We start from the raw sequence: 25327 nt of genomic DNA on the forward strand, positions 1-25327 counted from the left end.
TAAATATATGAAAAAAAGAGAGTAACTAGGGACCACAGAAATAATCTGTGTGTTGATGTGTTGGCACAGTCCTTTACATCAGTCGTTTTTTTGTTCATGGTATGTGGCTGAGGCATAGAATACAAAAGCAAGGAAGTTTGCTTGCACCATATTAGATATTGGTTAGTCCGCAACTCAAGTACTATGTGAAGTTCTCGTCACCACATTCAATGTAGGCTCTAATTGTATTCGAAAGCATATACAGGAGAAATATCATGGCTAAAGAATTTGAGATATGAAGTAAGATTTGATAGGCTTGAGTTATTTTTATTGGTTAAGAGAGGAGCTCATTTAGGTGTATAAGATTAAGAGGACCGTAAATAGCATGCATAGGAAGGGACTTTTCCTCCGTTTTCCTCCAGCAGGGGTTAATAACCAGGAGGCATAGATTTAAGGTAAGAGGTGAAAGGCAAATAGGAGAGTTGAGGACAATGATTTTCACTCCGAGCACTGGTTGAGACAGAAATTCTTGTGGCATTGAAGAACAGTCTAGATATTCATTTGCATTGCCATAACCTCCAACACTCTGGGCCAAAAACTGGCAAATGGGATCAGTGCAGTCAGATATTTGTTGACAGGCACAGACATGCAGGGTTGAAAGGGCTCATTCAGTGGTATAAACATCTTGGAATCCATATTTAGGGGAAATAGATGGTACTGTGGTTTGTGCTGTGAGCAGAAAACATTTCTGACTGCAAAAATATTTGATTGAACTCTATCTAACCATTTTAACTATTGGCATTTATCTGTGGTAATAGAGGATGGTTAGCTGTTTGTAAGTGAAGTATTAAGAACTAAGTAGCTTTCTATCTAAAGAATGATTTAGAAAAAACTTCAGAAAGATAGTGGAACTAGCTGTGAAGTATCAGGGTATTATTACCCACCCTGCAAATCGTAAAATCTGAGGAGGAACAAGAGAACCCTGTGAACCTGCTTTACTTCTTTATCGACAAAGGGAAAAAGGGACAGCCTTAGCATTTTCGGTATTACACAAAAGGAAGAATTGGACGCTGTTGACTTGCATACAGATGAAGAGTTGGGCAAATTATTAGCTTTCATGGATACAATTTATCAAAAAGATGATTTGTTAACTGCTTATTGCAGTGATTGTAACAAGGGCAGCCAGTTGGACCTCATAGAATATGAGTTCCGTCATTAGGGCTGTTAAGGAGCCAGTCAAAGAGCCCTGGCTGACGGATAAGCACAGGAGTATCAGATATCCTGTTCACTTTGAGAACTGCTCTGAGGTGTTGATGACTTTTCATTTGCAAGTAAAGGCTGACTTGGTGATGGCATCCTGGAGTTATTTCAGTGGCAATTATAGAAAAGAATACTTCTAAGGAAATTTGCTCACAACAGTTATCTTTGAGTTGGGGTAAGCATTTCTGGCATCATGCTGCTATCTGTGAAGCTTGACTTGTTCTATCCTGCCAGCATTTTTGCAGCAGATAATGGAGTACATTTTGCAAGGTCTCCCTAGATTGCATTTATCTAGATGATGTGCAAATAACAATGACCTACTTAGGCTACAGAGTTGATAAGACTGGGTTACACTTGTTGAAAGATAAAGTGAAGGTGATCAAAGGTGGCTTGGAGGAGAACTTGTAAGTGGTGGTTTCCCCATGTATCTGCTGCCCTTGTCTTCATGAATGGAAATGGTCATAGATTTGGAAGGTACTGTCTGAGGATATTTGCTTAATTTCTGCAGTGCATTTTGTCGATGGTGGAGTGAGTGGATGCTTGGGGATGTAGTGCCAATCAAGCCGGCTGCTTTGTCCTGGATGGTTTCAAGCTTCTTCAGTGTTGTTGGAGCTGCACCCATCCAGGCAAGTGGGAAGTAATCCATCACACTCCTGACTTGTTCATCTTCGGTAAAAATCTTAAAAATAATCCATAACAAGTGCACTGCATGCAGACAAAACAGATTTCATCAAAGTCAAAGTCTCGGGGAAAATAAAATGGTGAGCCTTAAAACACAAAACATAAAGTAAGGTCACTGGAAACCAGTTTCAATCAGCAAGACACAGTTTATTCTAAAAGAGAGGGGCTTAAAGTGTTGAGAGACTGAGAAAGGTCATTGATAAGATGGAAAAATAATTGTACAGTTTTGGAACCTGATGCTGATTGAGTTTTGGGGCTGATTTCCTCGAATTCTGGGAGTAGTAATTATTGGAACTTTGAGGAAGAAAAAGAACACTTTAAAAAGGAGGAAGAGAGACAAAGGCAGTGACCACATGGGCAGTGATTCAAATGGAGAAAGCAACCGACACTGCTGTCGGACCCAGCAGCAACTTGCACAGCTGCTCGCTTTGATGTCTGGTTTCAAGTATATCTGCACATAAGGAGTTCATTTTAGGTAAAATAAACAACGAAATTCACAGCTGACTTTGGAGAACTTGTGTGGGGAACTCACAGCAGGGAAGTAGCTAAGTGGCTTTTTTAAATGTAATATTACTGTTTTTCTTTTGTAAATCTACAATAGTGAGTAGAATGGGTTTTTTTAATTATATGTTGTTATTGAGGTATGTCTGTTTGGTTAAACTTTAAAAATATAAAAAGATAGGTACTGAATTAGTCTGGAGCCGTGTTTTTAGAGCAAAAAGACTGCTATTGTCTATGTAGATTGTTAAGGTACGAAGAAGGCCTTCAGTAAAGTGATATGCTCTTCCTGTTAGTTGTGGGAGATTAGGGAGAGTTTCCACGTTACTGATAATTATGTTCCACTAACTATGTTTGGTTGCAAATCCTATCAGATCGCATGTATCAGTTGGAGTGGCAGTTAGAGGCAATAAGGAATTTACAGGAGCTAGAGGGTGTGTTGGATTACAGTTGCAGGGAGGGAGATTAACCAAAGATATGCTCAGATAATTGTGGACCTCCAAGAAAGGTAGGAGAGGGAGGCAGGTTGTGCAGGAGTCTCTTGTAGCTATCCCCGTCTCGAACAAGTATGCGGTTTTGGAAAATGTGTAGGGGGTGATGGACTGTCAGGGGAACGTAGCACTGACAGCCAAATTTCTGGCTCTAATGTAATGAGGGGTATGTCAGGTTCCAAGCAATTGGTTGTGATAGGGGATCCCCTAGTCAGAGACACAGACAGACGATTCTGCAGCAAACAGCAAGACACCCGAATGGTTTGTTGTCTCCCTGGAGCCAAAATCAACGATATCTTGGATAGAGTGCAAGATATTCTCAAAGGTGAGAGGAACCAGCAGGAGGTTGTTGAACACATTAGAACTAACAACATAGAAAGAGAAAAGGCCAAGTTTCTGCGGAGAGAATATAGGAAGTTAGGCTGGAATTTAAAAAGTAGGTCCTTGAGGGAAGTAATAGGGCAGGAATAGGAGGATAGAGCAGATAAATGCATGGTTGAGGAGCTGGCATAGGGGAGAAAGATTCACAGTTATTGATAGAAGTGACTTGCGAACGAAGAATGATTTGCACCTGAATTGGAAGGCTTCTAATATACTGGTGGGGAGATTTGCTAAAGTTGCTTGGGGGGATTTAACTGAGGAGAGAGGAAGAACCCATGGAGATAGTGAGGAAAGAGATCAGTCTGAGACTGGTACAGTTGGGAAAAGGAGTAAGTCAAACAGACAGGAACACAGTAGAGAATTGAGATAGGATTGATGAATTAAACTGCATTTATTTCAGTGCAAGAGGCCTAACAGGTCAGGCAAATGGACTCAGGGCATGGTTAGGAACATGGGTATGGGATATCATAGCAATTATAGAGATGTAGCTCGGATGGACAGTACTGACAGCTTAATGTTCCATGATACAAATGCTATAGGAAGGATAGAAAGGTGGGTAACAGAGGAGGGAGAGTGGCATTTTTGATAAGAGATCACGTTACAGCTGTACTTAGGGAGGATATTCCTGGGAATACATCCAGGAAAGTTATTTGAGTGGAAGTGAGAATTAAGAAAGGGATGATCACCTTATTGGGATTGTATTATAGACCCCGTAATAGTCAGCAGGAAGTTGAGAAACAAATTTGTAAGGAAATCTCAGTTATGGTAGGGGGATTTTAATTTGCCAAATGTAGCCATAGTGTTAAGGGCTTGGATGGAGTGGAGTTTAAGTGTGTACAAGAAAACTTTCTGATTCAATATGTGCATGTACCTACTAAAGAAGGTGCAAAACTTGACCTATCTTTGGGAAATAAGGCAGGGCAAGTGACTCAGCTATCAGTGGGGGAGCACTTCAGGGCTAATGATATAATTCTATTAGTTTTAAAATAGTAATGGAAAAGGATAGACTTGATATAAAAATTAAAGTTTTAAATTGGAGAAAGGCCAATTTTGACAGTATTAGGCAAGTACTTTCAAAAGTTGATTGGGAGCAAATGTTCACAGGTAAAGGACTGGCTGGAAAATGGGAAGCCTTCAAAAATGAGGTAACAGAAGTCCAGAGACATTATCTTCCTGTTAGAGTGAAAGGCAAAGCTTATAGGTTTAGGGAATGCTGGATGAGTAGAGAAATTGAACTTTTCATCAAGAGTAAGACAGAAGCATGTGTCAGGTATAGCCAGTAAAAATAGAGTGATTTCCTAGAAAAGTATGAAGGCAGTAAGAGTGAGGGAAATCAGGAGGGCAAAAAGGGGACATGAGATAGCTTTGGCAAGTTAAATTAAGGAGAATCCAAAGGAATTCTAAAATGCATTAAGGACAAAAGTGTAACTAGGGAGAAAATAGGACCCCTTAAAGATCAGCAAGGCCACCTATGTGTGGAACTGCAGGGGTTGGAGGAGCTGCTAGATAGTATTTTGTATCAGTGTTTACTGTGGAGAAGGATGTGGAAGATAAAGAACTTGGGGAAATAAATAGCAACCTCTTGAAAAATGTCCATATTACATAATGGAGGAGGTGCTAGATGTCTTAAAATGCATAAAAGTGAATAAACCCCTGGGACTTGATCAGGTGTACCCTAGAACTCTCTGAGGTACTAGGGAAGTGATTGCTGGGCTCCTTTCTGAGGTATTTGTATCATCAATAGCCACAGGTGAGGTGCCAAAAGATTGGAGGTTCGCTAATGTGATACCACATTTAAGGTGGTAAGGAAAAGCCAGGAAACTCTAAATCAGTGAGCCTGACATCAATGTGGGCAGGTTGTGGAGGGAATACGGAGGGATCTACATTTATTTGATTAGATTAGATTACTTACAGTGTGGAAACAGGCCCTTCGGCCCAACAAGTCCACACCGCCCCGCCGAAGCGCAACCCGCCCATACCTCTACATTTACCCCTTACCTAACACTACGGGCAATTTAGCATGGCCAATTCACCTGACCTGCACATCTTTGGACTGTGGGAGGAAACCGGAGCACCCAGAGGAAACCCACACAGACATGGGGAGAACGTGCAAACTCCACACAGTTAGTCGCCTGAGGCGGGAATTGAACCCGGGTCTCTGGTGCTGTGAGGCAGCAGTGCTAGCCACTGTGCCACTGTGCCGCCCACAAAGGCAGGGTAAGTAATTTGGGAAGGCAAAGACTGATTAGGGAAAGTCAACATGACTTTGTGCATGGGAAATTGTGTCTCACTAACTTGATTGAGTTTTATGAAGAAGTAACGAAGAGGATTGATGAGGGCATAGTAGTAGATATGAGCTATATGGACTTCAGTAAGGTGTTCGACAAGGTTCCCCATGGGAGATTGGTTAGCAAGGTTAGATCACACAATAGAGGGAGAACTAGCTAGTTGAATACAGAACTGGCTCATAGGTAGGAGTCAGAGTGTGGTGGTGGCGGCAGGTTACTTTTCAGACCAGAGGCAGTGTGCCACAAAAATCAGTGCTGGATCCACTGCTTTTTGTTATTTATATAAATGAATTGGATGTGAACATAGGAGCGATGCTTTGTAAGTTTGCAGATGACACCAAGATTGGAGGTTACCTCAGAATAGTCAAATGGGCCAATGGACCAAGGAATGGTGAATGGGTTTTAATTGAGATAAATGGTGCCGCATTTTGGAAAGGCAAATCAGGACAGAACTTATTCACTTAATCATGAGGTCCTGGAGAGTGTTACTGAACAAAGAGACCTTGGAGTGTTAGATTAGATTAGATTACTTACAGTGTGGAAACAGGCCCTTCGGCCCAACAAGTCCACACCGCCCCGCCGAAGCGCAACCCACCCATACCCCTACATCCACCCCTTACCTAACACTATGGGCAATTTAGCATGGCCAATTCACCTGACCTGCACATCTTTGGACTGTGGGAGGAAACCGGAGCACCCGGAGGAAACCCACGCAGACACGGGGAGAATGTGCAAACTCCACACAGTCAGTCGCCTGAGGCGGGAATTGAACCCAGGTCTCTGGCGCTGTGAGGCAGCAGTGCTAACCACTGTGCCACCGTGCCGCCCAAAGGTCTATAGTCAAGGTCATAGTTCCTTGAAAGTAATCTTGGGTAGACAGAATAGTGAAGAAGGCATTTGGTATGCTTTCCCTTATTGGTCAGACATTGGGTACAGGAGTTGGGACATCATGCTGCAGCTGTACAGGACGTTTGAATACTGCATGCACTTCTGGTCTCCCTGCAAAAGGAAGGATGTTGTGAAATGTGAAAGAAAAGATTTACAAGGACGTTGCCAGGGTTAGAAGGTTTGAGCTGTAGGGAGAAGCTGAATAGACTGGGACTATTTTCCCTGGGAACATCTGAGGCTGAGGGGTGACCTCGTAGAAGTTTATAAAATTATGAGGGGCGTGAACGGGGTACATAGACAAGGTTTTTTCCGATGGCGGGTGAGTCCAAAACTATAGGGCATAGGTTTAGGTGTGAGAGGGGAAAGATTTTAAAGAGACCTAAGGGGCAACTTGCTCACGCGAGGGTATGCCCATATGGAATGAGCTGCCAGACGATGCCTTGGAGCCGTGGTACAATTACAACACTTAAAAGGCATCTGAATGGGTATATGATTAAGAAGGGTTTAGAGCAACACGGGCCAAATGGAACCAAATTTATTTAGGATATTTGGTTAGCATGGACGAGTTGGACCAAAGGCTCTATTTCCATGCAGTATATCTCTATGACAATATGGTTGACTGTACACAATGAGGGGCAAGAGGTAAGGTCCTTGGATGGGGAACATGAAGTTCAAAATTGGAAGGCAAGGAAACATAGTATAAGCACAAACAGTGACTCTGGGAGAGAACATGCCTGTAGAAAGAGATCATGAATAGTATAAAATATTCCTTTTAATTGGAGGGTGAGATCAAACAGTAACAGTACGTGGGGGAGAGAACTTTTGTGGCATACTGTTAATGTCCATATCTCTGAGCCATGATGTCTGGGTTCAAGTCCTACCTGCTTGAGAGGTGAGCAATAACATTTCTGAATTGGTTCATTAGAAAATATCAGAAAGAAATAGAAGGCAAGATAGTGGAGAAGCTTATATACAAAGAATATAGACCAGGACAGGAATGCCTCAAGGAGAAATAGCCCATGTGATCAGGAAGCCTCATTGGTTCCAAGCAAATTAAAAGTTTCCAAGCAGCAAAAATTACAAAGCTGGAGAGAATTTGTACACTGACACAGCCATGCCTGATAGGAAAGAATCAAATTTATCATGTCAGTTCATGGCACAGGATTTTGGCAGGTCCATAAAGGTGGCAGCATAGATGGATAATTTTCTAAAGGTTTATGGAATTCTGTCCATCATTGGCTGAAGTATAAAATACAATAAGTAGGAATATAATGTATTATGGACCAGATCAAATCCCTCAAAATATATCAAGGAGATAGCCTAGACCCTAATGTTCATCTTATTTAAAAGCAAGTATAAAGGTATGGTGTTCCAGATGTAATTCGATTGGTCATACTACCAGGCTGTAAGTAAAACCCACTTTATTCTTACAGCACAGTTACAATACAAATAAAGAAAAAATAAATAGCATACCTTAAACTCTGTTGAAATACTTAACAACAGAATGTATTATTTCACTACTAATCAACTGTTCCAATATAGCTGTATCCCATGAACACACAAAGGCAAAGGTAAATTCAGCAAAACAGATTTTTCTTAGGTGCTATGTCTCCAGTCCAGGAGAAAAGAACACTGAAATAAACAATCTAGCAGCAGAGAAAGAACTTAATAGTTTAGCTGCAGCAGAGAGAGCTGTATCTAGCAGCTTCAACAGCTACCTTTTAAAACCCCCAACTTCAACTGAAAACAAAACTAGAACCATTGGTTTGTGTGAGCTTGCCTCCAACCCACTCATTCTCCTTTTGTCTAATAAAGAAAAACACTCAGGGAGCTCAAAGCTATTTAACTATTGCTTGTGAACGGCCTTTTTTTTCTAGAATCCCTACAGTGTGGAAACAGGCCCAATAAGTCCACACCAATCTTCTGAAGAGTAACCCACCCAGATCTATTCCCCTACTACTCTATATTTACCCTAGTTAATGCACCTAACCTACGCATCCCTGAACACTATGAGCAATTTCACATGGCCAATTCACCTAACCTGCACATTTTTGGATTGTGGCAGGAAACCAGACTACCAGGAGGAAACCCATGTAGACATGGGGAGAATATACAAACTGCACACAGATGGTGGCCTGAGGCAGGAATGGAACCTGGGTCCCTGGCACTATGAGGCAGCAGTGCTAACTACTGAGCCACCGTACCGTCCACATTGTGGCATCACTGGCAACACCTCTCTTCAAGAGAACCAGGTCAAAATAAACCTCTCTTAAATGCACACATTGTCAAAAAAACCATCAATATACAAAGATGGCTTCATTTTTCAAAAAGTTAGTCTCAAGCTATTGGTACTCTTAGAGTCATACAGTCACACAGCATAGAAACCGACCCTTGGATGCAATAAATCCACGCTGACTGTGGTCCTAAACTAGTCCCACCTGTTGTGCTTGGTCCATATCCCTCTATATATACATTACACTAAACTTAAGCAAGCAAATTCATTCAATACTATAGTCCAGCTCAGTCCATTTCTTCCCCTAACAAACACCTCTATCTTTCTCCATCAAAGTCATGACAATGTGTCAACAATTACACTGTCTCATCCTGCCAAATGCATAATTTTCAAATTGAATGGCTGTAACAATAAACTCTATCTGAATAGTCAGGTATTTTATCCTTCATGCTTCACGATAACATTAAGGGGTTATAACAGTATATACAATTGTCTCAGATATATGAAAATCTCAGCAGGTCTGGCAGCATCTGTAAGGAGAGAAAAGAGCTGACGATTCGAATCTAACTGACCCTCTGAGCATGCTTACAATTTAGTTTTACACCTGTGCCAAGTTTAAAGGGTTAGACCTTTCGGGATATTGCTTAATTGGAATGTATTTCTTATACCGACATCATGTAATTTATCCCAATTTTTGAGGGGCATTGTCCAATTTAGTTTGAGGGATATCAAATTCAGAATCATCTGAATTTGGTTATTTACTCTGAGTTGTAATAAGTAATACATTCTCCTTTCCAATGGGCCAAGGAGTGGCAGACAGAGTGTAATTTAGATAAATGTATGGTGCTGCATTTTGGAAAGGCAAATCAGGGCAGGGCTTACACACTTAATGGTAAGGTCCTGGGGAGTGTTGCTGAACATAAAAACCTTGGAGTGCAGGTTAATAGTTCCTTAAAAGTGGAGTCGCAGGTAGATAGGATAGTGAAGAAGGCATTTGGTATGTTTTCCTTTATTGGTCAGAGCACTGAGTATAGGAGTTGGGAAGTTATGTTGCAGCTGTACAGGACGTTGGTCATTTTGGAATATTGCTATAGGAAGGATGTTGTGAAACTTGAAAAGGTTCAGAAAGGACTTACAAGGATGTTGCCATGGTTGGAGGATTTGAGCTATAGGGAGAGGCTGAATAGGCTAGGACTGTTTTCCCTGGACCGTTGGAGACTGAGGGGTGACCTTATAGAGGTTTATAAAATCATGAGGAGCATTGATAGGATAAATAGACAAAGTCTCTTCCCTGGGTTGGGGAGTTCCAGAATTATAGCGCACAGGTTTAGGGTGAGGGCAATGACTTAAAAGGGACCTAAGGGGCAACTTTTTCACACAGAGTAGTGCATATATGGGATGAGCTGCCAGAGGAAGTGGTTGGAGGCTGGTACAATTATAACATTTAAAAATCATCTGGATGAGTACTTGAATAGGAAGGGTGTAGGAATAGGAATAGGAATGCTGGCAAATGGGATTAGATTAATTTAGGATATCTGGTTGACATGGACGAGTTGGACCGAAGGATGTTTCCATGCTGTACATCTCCATGACTCTATTTTCCTTCCCTGGCAAAATATTGTTTAAGCATATTCACATGACACACCCTATGAGTTTTCCTTCTATTTGGCATTGTTATCAGATAATTCATCTTACTTAATCTCCACTTGATTTGATAAGGTCTACTAAACCTTGCTTTTAAAGGTTCACCTACAATTGTTATAACTAATACTTTATCTCCACTAGTGAAATTACAAATACAGTTAGTTCTGCTATAATGCCTGTTTCTTCAATGAGAATTGCCTAAATCAATGTCGTGTATAGTCGCAATGATCTCCTAACTCCTGTACTCAGTGCTCTGATGAATAACACGATTGAAGAATTTAGACTAATATTTGTAGAGCGTGAACTTCCCTTTCCTGTATTGGCTATAACACGATTCTGGTCCCTTTGGTTTAAGTGGTGTTGCTATTACACAATTTTCTTATCATGCAGGCTCATATGGGATTGGAACGTTATATCAGAACAGCCTGTACTTGATCTCTTGTCTGCATCTTGTTTCATCAAATGCTGGCTTTACTTTTAAATACTGTCGCGCTAACTCATCTGCTCTATGTAATCTCACCCTAAAATTTGATGCATGGTCCAAATATGTAGTCTCTAAGTTCTGACTCACCAATTTCTCCTTAATTCAGTGGTCCTCTTACCTCATAGTCATAGAGATGTACAGCATAGAAACCGACCCTTTGGTCCAACCAGTTATCCTAAATTAATCTAGTCCCATTTGCCAGCATTTGGCCCATATCCCTCTAAACCCTTCCTATTCAGGTACCCATCCAGATGCCTTTTAATGTTATATTTGTACCAACCTCCACCACTTCATCTGGCAGCTCATTCCATACACGTGTCACACTTTGCGTGAACAAGCTACCTCTGTGGTCCCTTTTAAATCTTGCCCCTCTCACCTTAAACCCATGCCCTCTAGGTTTAGATTCTACTACCCTGGGGAAAATACCCTGGCTTTCACTCTATCCATGCACCCCATGCCCAAAAACTAATTCAAATGGATTGAATTTAGTTGATTCATTAGAAGCACCCTAGTTTCAAAAAGTACAAGTGGAATTCCTTTATCCCAGTCCTCCGGATAGCCTTGACTATAAATCCTCAACTTTAAAGTGGTCTTTAAAGTTTGCCACCCTTCTATTGCCATCTGCCATTCTGGATTGCATGCAGTTGATGTCAATTGTTTTATTCCTAAGCTATCCATAACTTCCTTGAATAACTTTGGTGTAAACTTTGAACCTTGATCCAATTGAATCTCTGTGGGTATACCATATTTAGTTAAAAAAAGTCTGAGTAACTCTTCTACAATCCTTTTCGCCATAATGTTGTGTAATGCAGTGGCTTTTGAAAATCTAGTAAACAGGTCCTTATGGTCAACAAATACTGAAACCAACTTTTTGTTTTCAGGAGGGGTCTTACACAATCAATTAAGACTTTTGTCAAAGGTTCCTCAAATGTTGGAATGGGTATTAAGGGCGCTAGTTCTGTCGCTGCCTGAAGTTTTATTGTTTCTTGACATGTGTAACATATATGAAAGCTTCAACCATATCCTTATGCAATCCTGGCCAATAAAAAAACTTTTGAATTTTGACTTGAGTTTTAATTGCTTCCAAATAATCTCCTACTAGTAACTCATATGCAACTCACAATATCTCCTTTCTGTACAACTTAATGAACTTCTGCCCATTTTTCATCTGCCTGAATATGTGATGGTCTTCATGTCCTCATCATTTTTAAGATAGTAACATTCTCGGATACACACAGACCCCTCATCTGTGAATGCTTTTTGAGACAATTACTTTATTCTTTCATTTTCTCTGGTAATTCAGCTAACTTCTCTGAAGTAAAAATACTGTTTCCACTTTTGTCCTCCACCTGCTTTTTTCTCAACAATTTGATCAGATATAGTTCCTGAAAATTGAACTTCAACTTCCTTATTTTTATTCTGATTTCTCCTCCTGTGGCTTTGTGACCTTGTTACCATACAGTCAGGAAAAATTCCAGGATATACTACTTATAACACCTCAGTTCTCTGATTTTTCATTAGCTTTTCAGCCACAGTAGGCATCACTCCCACCTGTGATCCACTTATATCCTTATCAGGGATAAACCAGAACATGACCTCTAAACTCCTATACTCAATGCACTGACCAAAAACGGCAAGCATGTTAAATACCTTTTTTTGCCACAAATGCTTCAGAATGTAGATCAATTTATATAAAAGCTAAATTTCTGCAAGGAAATCATCTCTTTTGGGATGTTGCGTTCTGTCCTGGTCTCCCTAATATAGGAAGGAAGCTCAAACTGGAATTTGACATTTTGATCCCAACAAGAGCTATCAATTTGTTATGAACCAAAGCAACTCCCCTCAAACTATATCAAGAAGGTAGCCTAGACCCTAACTTTTATTTTATTTAAAGTCAAGTCTAAGGCTCTGTGTTCCAAATGTGATTTGATTGGTCGAAATATTAGGCTTTAAGCAAACACTTTTCATTCGTACACCACAGTTAAAATTGAAGAAAAGAGGATTGGCATAACCCTGTTGGAATACTTAACAAAAGAGTACATTATTTAACTACTAAATCACAGAACTATTCCAATAAAGCATAAACAAATCCATGGCAAAGGCAAATTCAGCAAAACAGGTTTTTCTCATGCCATATGTCCAGCAGAAAGGAACACTGAAATTAACAATCTAACAGCAGAGAAAGAACTCCAACTTTTAGCTTTAGCAGAGAGAGGTGTATCTGGGCTCTTCAACAATCAAATTCTAAAACTCCCAACCTCACCTGAAAGCAAAACTAAAACCCTGGGTTTGTGTGAACTTGACTCCACCGAATCATGCTTCTTTTGTCTAATTTTTTTTTTAAAAAACACTCAAGGACCTCAAAGCTGTTTACCCACTGCTTCTGAAGCTGACATCCTGGCACCACTGGCAATAACTCTCTGCAAGACAGATAGCACAGAATAAATCCCTCTTAAAGATACATCTCGTCACAAATGATGAAACTGGATAAAACACTGGTGAGGGCACAACTGGAAGTACAGTTCTGATCACCACATTACAGGAAGAACGTAATTCCTCTGGGCAGAGTGCAGAGAAAATTTACTAGAATGTTGGCAGAGCTGGAGAATTGGAGCTATGAGGAGAGATTCGAGACATTGGGGTTGTTTCCCCCAGAATAGAGAAGACTGAGGGGTACATGGTTCAGGTATACACAATCGTGAGGGGTAGAGATAGAGTAGACAGGAAGAACCTGTTTCCCATTCAAAATTCAAATTAAATGGCAGAAGGATTAGAGGGGATGTAAGGAAAAACATTTTTATGTGGAGGATGGTGAGTGTCTCAAATTTGCTCCCGGAGTTGGTGGTGGAGGCAAAGACTGTAAACTATTTTTAAAAGTATTTAGATCTGCAACTTAAGTGCTGTAGGCTGCAGGGCTATGGTCATGTGCAGGAAGATGGGATTGGAAAGGGCATCAATGTGTATTGGGGTCATCATGGCTAGGTGGGCTAAATGGCCTCCTTCTGTGTTGTATCATCTTTATGGTTCCAGGTATCTCCCAATGGGACTCATGGCACTAGCTTTGCTTTAGCCTTAAGGTTTTGAGCAAAAAAGCTGTGGGAACAAGATATAAGATTTTCTTAGCTTTCTTTGCCACAAATGCTTCAGAATGTAGATCAATTTATATAAAAGTTAAATTTCTGCAAGGAAATCATCTCAAAGGAAACTGCTTCTTCACCCTCAGCAACCACGCCAACTCTCATCTTTTACTGGCAACATGGGGCAGGAGGGGAGTTTACAGACATTTTTATTATGTATATAGATTTTTTTATAAGATGGGAATACTGAATTTGAAAATTTGGTCATAACTGGAGTAGGACAACTGACTCTGTAGTTTCCCACTAATCAGTGCCTGCCATTCAGAAAAATATTAATTTATTCCTACTCTTTGTTTCCTGTCTGCTAAATAATTTTTAACCATCTAAATACACTACCCCCAATCATATGCTCTGCTATAAAAACCTTGACAATGGACTCTAGCGTCTTCTCCACTCCCAATGTCAGATTCCCTGTGTTCTCTCTATCTCCCTTTTCAAACAGTGGGGTTACATTAGCTACCCTCCAATCTGTAGGAACTGTTCCAATGTCTAAAAAATATTGGAAGATGACCACCAATGCATCCACTATTTCTAGGGCCACTTCCTTAAGTACTCTGGGATGTAGATTATCACGTCCTACGGATTTATCAGATTTCAATCCCATCATTTTCTCCAACATCATTTCCCTACTAATAACAGCTTTGCTTCAGTTCCTCCGTTTAATTAAATCCTGTGTACCTCAACATTTCGGATACATTGTTCATTTCCTCCTTTATGAAGACAGAAGCAAAGTATGAATTTAGTTTGTCAGCCATTTCTTTGCTCCCGATTATGAATCACCCCATTTCTGATGGTGAGGTACCTACATTTGTTTTCACCAATCTTTTTTCTCTTTACATATCCATAGCACCTTTAACAATCAATTCTTACATTCTCAGCAAGCTTCCTCACATGCACTAGATTCCCTTCTTAATCAACCAATTGGTTCTCCTTTGTTGACTTCTAAACTGTCCCCAATCCTCAGGTCAGTCATTTTGTCTTGCCAACTTGTAATACTCTTATTTTGCATCTAATACTGTATCTAACTTCCCTCACAGACCATGTTTGGCCACTGTTCTCTGAATTTTTGTGCCAGACAGGAATAAACAAACATTTTTTGTAGTTCACCCATTTGCTCTCTGAATGTTTGCCATTGCCTATCCACTGTCATTCCTTTCAGTAACATTTCCCAATCTATCATAGTCAACTAACACCTCATACCATTGACACTTTAGCACATAGAATATTACAGCGCAGTACAGGCTCTCTGGCCCTCGAATGTTGCGCCGACCTGTGAAACCAATCAGAAGCCCATCTAAACTACACTATTCCATTTTCGTCCACGTCTATCCAATGACCATTTAAATGCCCTTAAAGTTGGCAAGTCTACTACTGTTGCAGGCAGTGCATTTCACGCCCCTTCTATTCTCTACGTAAAGAAACTACCTTTGACATCTGTCCTATATCTATCACCCCTCAATTTAAAGCTAAGACCCCTCGTACTAGCCATCACCATCCAAGGAAAAAGGCTCTCACTGTCCACCCTACCTAACCCTCTGATTATCTTCTGTGTCTCAATTAAGTCACCTCTCAATCTTTTTCTCTCCAACAAAAACAGCCTCAAGGTCCTCAGCTTTTCCTGGTAAGACCTTCCCTTCATACCAGGCAAAATCTTAGTAAATCTCCTCTGAACTGTTTTGAAAGCTTCCATATCCTTCCTATAATATGGTGACCAGAACTGTATGCAATACTCCAAGTGCGACCGCACCAGACTTTTGCACAAGTACAGCATAACCTCATGGTTCCGAAGCTCAATCCCTCTACTAATAAAAGCTAACACACTGTATGCCTTCTTAACCACCCTATCAACCTGGGTGGCAACTTTCAGGGATCTATGTTTGTGGACACAGAGATCCCTCGGCTTATCTACACTACCAAGAATCTTACCATTAGCCCAATAATCTGCATTCCTATTACTCCTTCTAAAGTGAATCACCTCACACTTTTCCACACTGAACTCCATTTGCCACCTCTCAGCCCAGCTCTGCCGCTTACCACATGACAACAGAATGAGGACATGCCACAATCCAAAGGACTAGCCACACTACCATACATCAAAAACATTTCTGAACTGACAGCCAGACTACTGCGACCACTAGGACTCAACAGCAGACAAACCAACAGCCACTCTCAGACAACTCACCAGGATAAAGAACCCGATACCCAGCATGAGCAAAACCAACGTAGTGTACAAAATCCCATGCAAGGACTGCACAAAACACTACATAGGACAAACAGGAAGACAGCTAATGATCCGCATCCATGAACACCAACTAGCCACAAAACGACATGACCAGCTATCCTTAGCAGCCACACACTCAGATGATAAGCAACATGAGTTCGACTGGGACAACACTACTATTATAGGACAAGCCAAACAGCAGCCAGGGAATTCCTAGAGGCATGGCACTCATCCACAGATTCTATCAATAAGCACATCGACCTGGACCCAATATACCGGCCACTGCAGCGGACAGCTGGAACTGACAACCGGAAGCGGCAGATATAAATCACTATAAATGCCGGAGGAAACATCACAGAAGCACTTCACAGGAGGCTCCCAAGCACTGAGGATGTCACCTAGACAGGGGACGAAACGTCTGCAACACAAATTCCCAGCTCGGCGAACAGAACCACAACAGTTTACCTATGTCCCTATGTAACCTATAACATCCTTCTGTACCATCCACAATTCTATCAACCTTAGTGTCATCTTCAAATTTACTAACCCATCCTTCTATGCCTTGATCCTTTATAAAAATGACCAAGAGCAGTGAACCCAAAATAGATCCTTGTGGTACATCACTAGTAACTGAACTCCAGGAATAACCTATCAACCACCACCCTTTTACTTCTTTCAGCTAGCCAATTTCTGATCCAAACCACTAAATCACCCTCAATCCCATGCCTCTGTAATTTGTGCAATTGCCTACCATGGGAAACCTTATCAAAGTATTACTGAAAATGCATACACACCACATCAACCACTTTACCCTCATCCACCTGTTTGGTCACCTTCTCAAAGAACTCAGTAAGGTTTGTGAGGAATGACCTACCTTCAGAAAACTGTGTCCACTATCCCTAATCAACTTATTCCTTTCTAGATATTAATCAATCATATCTCTTATAACCTTTTTCAACACTTTACCCAAAACTGAAGTAAAGCTCACAGGTCTATAATTTCCAGGGTTGTCTCTTAACCCCCTTCTTGAACAAGGGAACAACATTTGCTATCCTCCTGTCTTGTAGCACTATTCCTGTAGACAATGATGACATAAAGATCAAAGCCAAAGGCTCGGCAATCTCTCACCCCCCCAGCTACCCAGAGAATCCTAGTATAAATCCCATCTGGCCCAGGGGACTTATCTATTTTTACACTTTCCAGAATTGCTAACACCTCCTCCTTGTGAACCTCAATCCCATCTAGTTTAGTAGCCTGTATCTCTGTATTATCCTTGCCAACATTGTCTTTTTATAGTATGAACACTGACGAAAAGTATTCACTTAGCGCTTCCCCTATCTCCTCTGACTCCAAGCACAACTTCCCACTACTATCCTTGATTGGCCATAATCGTTTTCTAGTCATTCTTTTATTCCTGATATACCTATTGAAAGCCTTAGGGTTTTACTTGATCCTATCTGCCAACAACTTCTCACGTACCCTCCTGCCTCTTCTTAACTCTTTCTTTAGGTCTTTCCTGGCTAACCTGTAACTCTCAAGCACCCTAAGTGAGCTGCCTTCTTCCTCTTGACAAGAGATTCAACTTCCTAAATAAACTATGGCTCCTGTGCTCAACAACTTCCTCATTGCCGGACAGATAGATACTTATCAAGTAGCTGTTCCTTGTATAAGCTCCACATTTCAATTGTGTTCATCCCCTGCAGTTTCCTTCCCCATCCTATGCATCCTAAATCTTGCCTAATCGCATCATAATTGCCTTTCCCCCAGCTGTAACTCTTGCCCTGTGGTATATACCTATCCCTTTCTATCACTAAAGTAAACATAACAGAATTGTGGTCACTATCACCAAAGTGCTCACCTACCTCCAAATCTAAACCTGGCTGAGTTCATTACCCAGTACCAAATCTAATGTGGTCTCACCCCTTGTTGGCCTGTCTATACACTGTGTCAGGAAACCCTCCTGCACCACATTGGACAAAAACTGACCTGTCTAAATTACTTGAGCTACAATATTCCCAGTCAATATTTGGAAAGTTGAAGTCCCCCATAACAACTACGTTGTTGCTATCACTTGTATCCAGAATCATCTTTGCTATCCTTTCCTCTACATCTCCAGAATTATTCAGAGGTCTATAGAAAACTTCCAACAGGGTCACCTCTCCTTTTCTAGCCTCAGCGTATACTATCTCAGGAAATGACTCCTCAAATGTCCTTTCTGCAACTATAATACTGTCCTTTACCAACAATACCCCCCCCCCCCCACTCCATACCATCCTCTGTGTTCTTACTGAAACATCTAAACCCTAATTTTGGAGTCCTCAGTAACTAATGCCTCTTCCCACTTCCCTTCTGAGTAACAGGGACAGACTCTGTGCCAGAGACTTGTACCCCATGGCTTACCCCTGGTAAGACCCCCTTGTAAAGTATCCAAAATGGTATATGTTATTGAGGGCAACGGCCACAGGAGATCGCTGCACTCCTTGCCGGTTCCCTTTCCATCCCCTGACTGTAACCCATCTGTCTTCTTCTTATCCCTGAGGTGTGACTACCTCCCTGTAACTCCTGTCAATAACCCCTTCCGCCTCCCAAATGATCCGAAGTTTATCCAGCTCCCTAATATGTTTTTTAAGGAGCTGGAGATGGGTGCACTTCCTGCAGATGAAGTCAGCAGGGACACTAGTGGTGACCCTTACTTCCCACATTCTGCAGGAGAAACATTCAACTGCCCTAACCTCCATTCCCACTATTCTAAATTCCCAACGAGACTACTGAATACTAAAAAACTAGTCCACTTACCGATCCAGTGCACAGAACGTTTTTGTTTTGGTTAGAGGAGGAGAACAGCTGGGAGACACCACCTGAGTAATGTTTTGGGTAAAGCAACCACTCAAATATAAAGCCTCACTTACCCAGAATCCCGTGTCTGCTCCTGCTCAGCGTGCGCTCCGCCTATACACTAGGCAGGTTTATATACTTTAAACTTACCTTCCTATCAGGCCTCTGGTCCTCACTGTTGCTCCTCCCACTTCAACTGCCGCCGAAAAAAATGAAGATTCTTTCCTTATTAAGATTCAGGACCCTAGTCTTGGAATTATTTACCTTACTCCATCTTGATGGAAAACTCTATCATATTGTGGTCACTCATTTTCAAGGGGTCTCTCACACTACATTATGAATTATTCCTTTCTCATTGCAGAATTCCCAGTCTAAGATGGCATATTCTCTAGTTGATTTGTCAATGCATTGGTCCAGAAAATCATCTTGTATACAGTCCAGGAATTCCTCCTTTATGGTATTGTGACCAATTTAATTCACCCAATCTATACGCAGATGAAAGACCATAATTAAAGTTATTCATTTACCTCTTGCATCTCTGATTTCCATTTAATGCAATTCCCAACATCACTACCATAGTTCAGAGGTTTATATATCATCCCCATTAACGTTTTTTGCCTATTGGTATTTCTCAATTCTATCCACTTTAATTAATAATACAGCTCACTGTCTTTTCCTTTTTGTGTATCCTTTCTAAATACTGTATATCCATGGACGTTCAGTTCCCATCCCTGGTCACCTGAACCCATTGTCTCTGTAATCCCAAATATATAATACCCAGTTACATCTATTTGCATTGTTAATTCTTCTACTTTATTTCAAATGTTCCATGTGTTGAGGCACAAAGCCTGAAGGCTTGTCTATTTAATGTTCCTCATCCAATTTCCATTACTTCTTACAGCGTTGTTTGTTTTTGGCCTTTGAGTCTTCCGCTTATTGTCAACCATGATTCCCCTTCCTCTGATTCCTTGTATAGGTTTCGACACCCCTGCCAATTTAATGTACACCTCCCTTCTCCCACCACCCACCAACCACTCCCCTTAGGGAACAAATGCTCCCCCCAGGACATCAGTCCCAGTCATACCCAGGAACACCTCCAGTCTATACTCATCTCATTAACACCCCAGAACTTGTCCCAGGAACCTGAAACCCTCCCCCTCACAGCATCTCTTGAGCCTTTGTTCTTCCGACATATCCTGTCATTTCTATTCTGACTAGCAGGTGGCACAGTAATCATTACCTTTTGAGGTCCTACTTTTCAGCTTGTTTCTATTTTCTGTTTTTATGACCTCATATCTTTTTTTAAACCTATGTCTTCGGTACCTATATATACCACAATCACTGGCTAATCAGCCTCACCCTTCAGTCTGTAGTTGCTCAGAGACACCCTTGATCCTAACATCAGGAAGGCAGCAAACCATTCTGAAATCTTGTTTGTAGCCACAGAAACACCAATTTGTTCCCCTTACAATTGAGTCCACTATGAATACTGCATTTCCACACTTTTTGCTCCACCCCTGTGCAACAGGGCAAACTGTAGTGCCATGAATTTGGCTGTTGCTGTTTCTCTTAACAGGTCACTCCCCTCAACAATAGCCAGAGTGATGTAGCTGTTTCAGGGGAATGGCCCCAGGGGATTTGTGCACTGCTTACTGTTACGACAGAGGCAAGCCTTTTCTGTTAATTAAACCAAACACCCAGAAAAGTTCATCTCGCCTCATAATCTGTTAATGAGTGACAGTGAACTCCCAAATTCCACTATTTAAGAGAAAATAACATCAATTTATTTTCTAACTCTAAAAGTGAACGTTAAACAATAATTATTCACAAATCTAAGCTCCCCTTTCTCTTACTGCTTACTATCTGCCATCAACTATTTAATAATATGCTGTTCCCATAAGACACTTATTAAAATTACATCAACTTAATTTCAAAACCACACAGTCTGTGTCTTCACTTTTCCAGCTGCTGATCTCCTTGGGTCGTCATCTTTATTTTTATTGCGAGTATGTTGCACATGAAAAGGTACCTTTGATTTGATTTGATTCCCTACCGTGTCAGAACAGGCCCTTCTGCCCAACAAGTCCACACCAACCCTCTGAAGAGTAACCCACCGAGCCCCACCTCATTTTCTAATTTATTTGAGAGGAAGATGTTAGTTGGGCAATTAGCTCTCCAGGAATTTCTCTCTGACCAATTTTCAAAATATGTGCATTCCTATACCCCTCCGCCCCAACATCAGACTGTCCCATTGGCTTGATGCCGGCAAAACAACAAATTCAAACTTGACCGGGTCCCAGCATCCCAGGTTCACAACCCAAACCAATCGGCCAAAGTTGAACCGCTGTCAAAACAGCAACCAAACCCCAGGCGTCTACCCCACAGCCAAATGCCACACACCTTCAATCCTCCAGCACACTCTGGGATCGCGCCATCCAGCCATACAAACAGGCATCTGTAAGTCCTCAGCCCAGAACAACACTCTCTCCCAAAGTTTGTGAGAAGATTGTAGCTCGGGTGCTCGTTGTTGTGGTTCTGTTCGCCAAGCTAGGAATTTGTGTTGCAGACATTTTATCCCCTGTCTAGGTGACATCCTCAGTGCTTGGGGGCCTCCTGTGAAGTGCTTCTGTGTTGTTTCCTCCGGCATTTATAGTGGTTTGTCTCTGCCGCTTCTGATTGTCAGTTCCAGCTGTCCTCTGCAGTGGCAGGTATATTGGGTCCAGGTCGATGTGTTTGTTGATAGAAGCTGTGGATGAGTGCCATGCCTCTAGGAATTCCCTGGCTGTTCTCTGTTTGGCCTGTCCTATAATAGTAGTGTTGTCCCAGTTGAACTCGTTGCTTGTCATCTGAGTGTGTGGCTACTAAGGATAGCTGGTCATGTCGTTCGTGGCTAGTTAGTGTTCATGGATGCGGATCATTAGCTGTCTTCCTGTTTGTCCTATGTAGTGTTTTGTGCAGTCCTTGCATGGGATTTTGTACACTCCGTTGGTTTTGCTCATGCTGGGAATCGGGTCCTTTGTCCTGGTGAGTTGTTGTCTGAGAGTATCTGTTGGTTTGTGTGCTGTTATGAGTCCTAGTGGTTAGATTAGATTAGATTACTTACAGTGTGGAAACAGGCCCTTCGGCCCAACAAGTCCACACCGCCCCGCCGAAGCGTAACCCACCCATACCCCTACATCTACATCTAGATCTACCCCTTGTAGTAGTTTGTCTGTCAGTTCAGAAATATTCTTGATATATGGTAACTTGGCTAGTTCTTTGGGTTGTGGCATGTCCTCATTCCTTTATCTTTCCCTTCGGCATCTGTTGATGAAATTGTGGGGGTATGTTTTTGGCAAATACATTGTAGAGGTGTTCTTCTTCCTCTTTTGTAGTTCTGGTGTGCTGTAGTGTATTGTGCCCCTCTTGATGCAACTTCTTTTCTGTGTGTTGGGATGATGCTTTCATATTTCAGGTCTTGGTCTGTGTGTGTGGCTTTCCTGTATACCTTTGTGGTGAACTCTCCGTTCGGTGTTCTCTGTACCATCACGTCTAGGTGATGAACACCAACTAGCCATGAAACGACACGACCAGCTATCCTTAGTAGCCACACACTCAGATGACAAGCAATGAGTTCGACTGGGACAACACTACTATTATAGGACAAGCCAAACAGAGAACAGCGAGGGAATTCTTAGAGGCATGGCACTCATCCACAGATTCTATCAACAAACACGTCGACCTGGACCCAATATACCTGCCACTGCAGTGGACAGCTGGAACTGACAACCAGAAGCAGCAGAGACAAACCACTATAAATGCCGGAGGAAACAACACAGAAGCACTTCACAGGAGGCTCCCAAGCACTGAGGATGTCACCTAGTCAGGGGACGAAACGTCTGCAGCAGAAATTCCCAGCTCTGCGAAGAGAACCACAACACTCTCTCCCTCCCAAAGGCACTGCACATGACCTCAAATCCACAACATTACCTTGTCCTCTTATACTGCATGGTGGTCATCCATCCCTTTCTGCCTGTAGAATGTTAGCCTCTGGTATGACCACCTCACTGCATGGGCTGTCAATGATTCTCTCGACTTCAGGGAGGCTCACAGTATAGCTGCTGCTCCAGCTCCAAAATCCAGACTTCCAGGAGCTGCAGCTGGAGACACTTGCTGTGTACATGCTGGTCCCAAACACAGGAAGGGTACCTTGTTTCCCACATAAAACTGGAGGAGCACACCATGACTTTGAGTTCTCCTGCCATGATTTACCCACTTTAAACCTTATGGAAGATGCTTAAATAATATATGTTCAAATTATATCGGTTTTCTCCAGGATCCTTCCTTCCTGTTCCTTGTTACTATAGAGCATAGTCTCCAGAAACTATAAACCACAAAAGGACCTTACAAACTATAAGTGATAAAAGTTGGAAGTAGACACCTGACATCACTTACTCCTTACCAATCAGCTCTCTGCCTTGGAGCCTCTACTGCTGCAGTAGGGTAAGACGACTCTGGTTTTCCTGAGATGTCACTTATTTTTCTTCCCAACAAGCAGGACACCCTTTCCAGACTGATTCACCATGCCGCTGACTGCAAAGGCAACATTCCCAGACTTTTTCAAAGTAATATTGACTGTGAGGACACCCTTCCCAAGATGCTTCACTGTGATGCTGACTGCAAGATACCGTTCCCAGACTGCTTCATTGTGACACCAACTGTGAGAAATCACTTTCAGACTGCTTCAAGGTGATGTTGACTGCGAGGACTCCCTTCCCAGAATGTTTCGCTTTGACGATGTCCTTCCCAGTCACACAGTATTATATCTGCTGCCGTCCTATCTCTGGGTTAATACTAGTGGTGGTAAGTGGTAATTACTTTCCCACTTACAGGCATCAATCGGTTGCAGGGAATTTAGACCTCTCTCCCAACTTAATTCAGACAGAAAGGGAAGTCTGTGTGGTTCAGAACCTCATCCTGCTTAATTAAATCAACTTTTTGCTCCAAACACTTCGAGAAAAGCCATAAAATTGAACTTTATGTAGTTAACTCTTTAGGACTTTAGAAGTCACCTAGCAAGCCAGTCAAACAATTGCTATTTTCAGGAATGTGTGGAATATGTATAAATGGAATTAAATCACAATGAATCAAATTTGACTAACCCAAATTTCCAGTTGTATTGAAGTTATCAACCATTCTCTGACAGATTAGCAAATCGAATAGAATGACAAATGTTAGAATAGAAAATTCCAAAATGGTAACTCTGGATTAGCGAAATTCATGTAAGTTTTTTTAAAATATGACCACACTAAACAAAATAGAGTTAGTGCCCCAGAGGAACACAAGATTGTGAAGTTCTCCCCATTAATGAACATTCAAACCCTGCAAATATGGCTAAACCTATGAGAAGCATTATTGATCAGAGAGAAACTGAAGTTCATGTGGCAAGTTAAAAACTGGACAAGAAGCAAGAAGTGGGTTACAACTGCATAAGGTGCTCCAAAAACAATAGGAGAAGATGAGGCCAACAAACCTAATAACAATGTAAAAGGTCATCATGGAAATTCGAGCAGTGATATAAGCTGATCTATTTGGTGCAACATGCTGCTCAACAGAGCTAACAGATGAAGCCATCGCAGATACAGTGCATTTATCAACCAAAAAACCTAAAAATCCAATATGGTTTTAGATTGTAATTGATTTAATATTAGAAAGGGTTCAGCCAGGTTTCTTTCCAATAAATAAAAACGTTTTGCAAATAGTTTAGTCAATAATTTTTGAAGGTTTAGACTGCAATGATAGACCTCCCTCAGGTGCCATTCCTCTCAACGATTCTAAATATGAACGCAGATGAAGAAAGAGCCACACAGATGGGCCCCCAGAAGTTTCATTCCAGGATACTCCACAGGTGCCTGGCCCTGGATCATTGATGTCCATAAGGCCATAAGATGTAGGAGTGGAAGCAAGGCCATTCGGCCCATTGAGTCCACTCGCCATTTAAACATGGCTGATGGGCATTTCAATTCCACTTACCTGCACTCTCCCCATAGCCCTTAATTCCTTCTATATCAAAGCATGTCTAGGCAAAGGAGGGTGAACCTGCATGTAGGTAGGGCATTGTCAGCTGGCCTGAATCCTGTAGACCCAAACACTCCTGGAAGAAGCAGCTAAATCTTCCAGGCCAACTATAGACCAGGCTCTCTCCAATTCAGCTGTGGGCCCCCGAGACTGCATCTCGATGTAGTGCAAGATATTGGTTGAAATAAATTTGTCAGGGCACATACATGGCATGAGTGACACTTTACTATGAATAATCCTGCACATTTGT

The 25327-nt window shown here is 41.7% G+C and overlaps 1 long non-coding RNA gene across 1 annotated transcript in view; it reads left to right on the forward strand.

The window, feature by feature from the left end:
* The window catches only part of LOC140465043 (uncharacterized), a 68323-nt gene that overhangs the window by 12738 nt on the left and 30258 nt on the right, over window positions 1-25327 (forward strand). The window lies entirely within an intron of this gene.

This window comes from Chiloscyllium punctatum, chromosome 41 (genome assembly GCF_047496795.1).
Source record: "Chiloscyllium punctatum isolate Juve2018m chromosome 41, sChiPun1.3, whole genome shotgun sequence".
Lineage (NCBI taxonomy): Eukaryota > Metazoa > Chordata > Chondrichthyes > Orectolobiformes > Hemiscylliidae > Chiloscyllium > Chiloscyllium punctatum.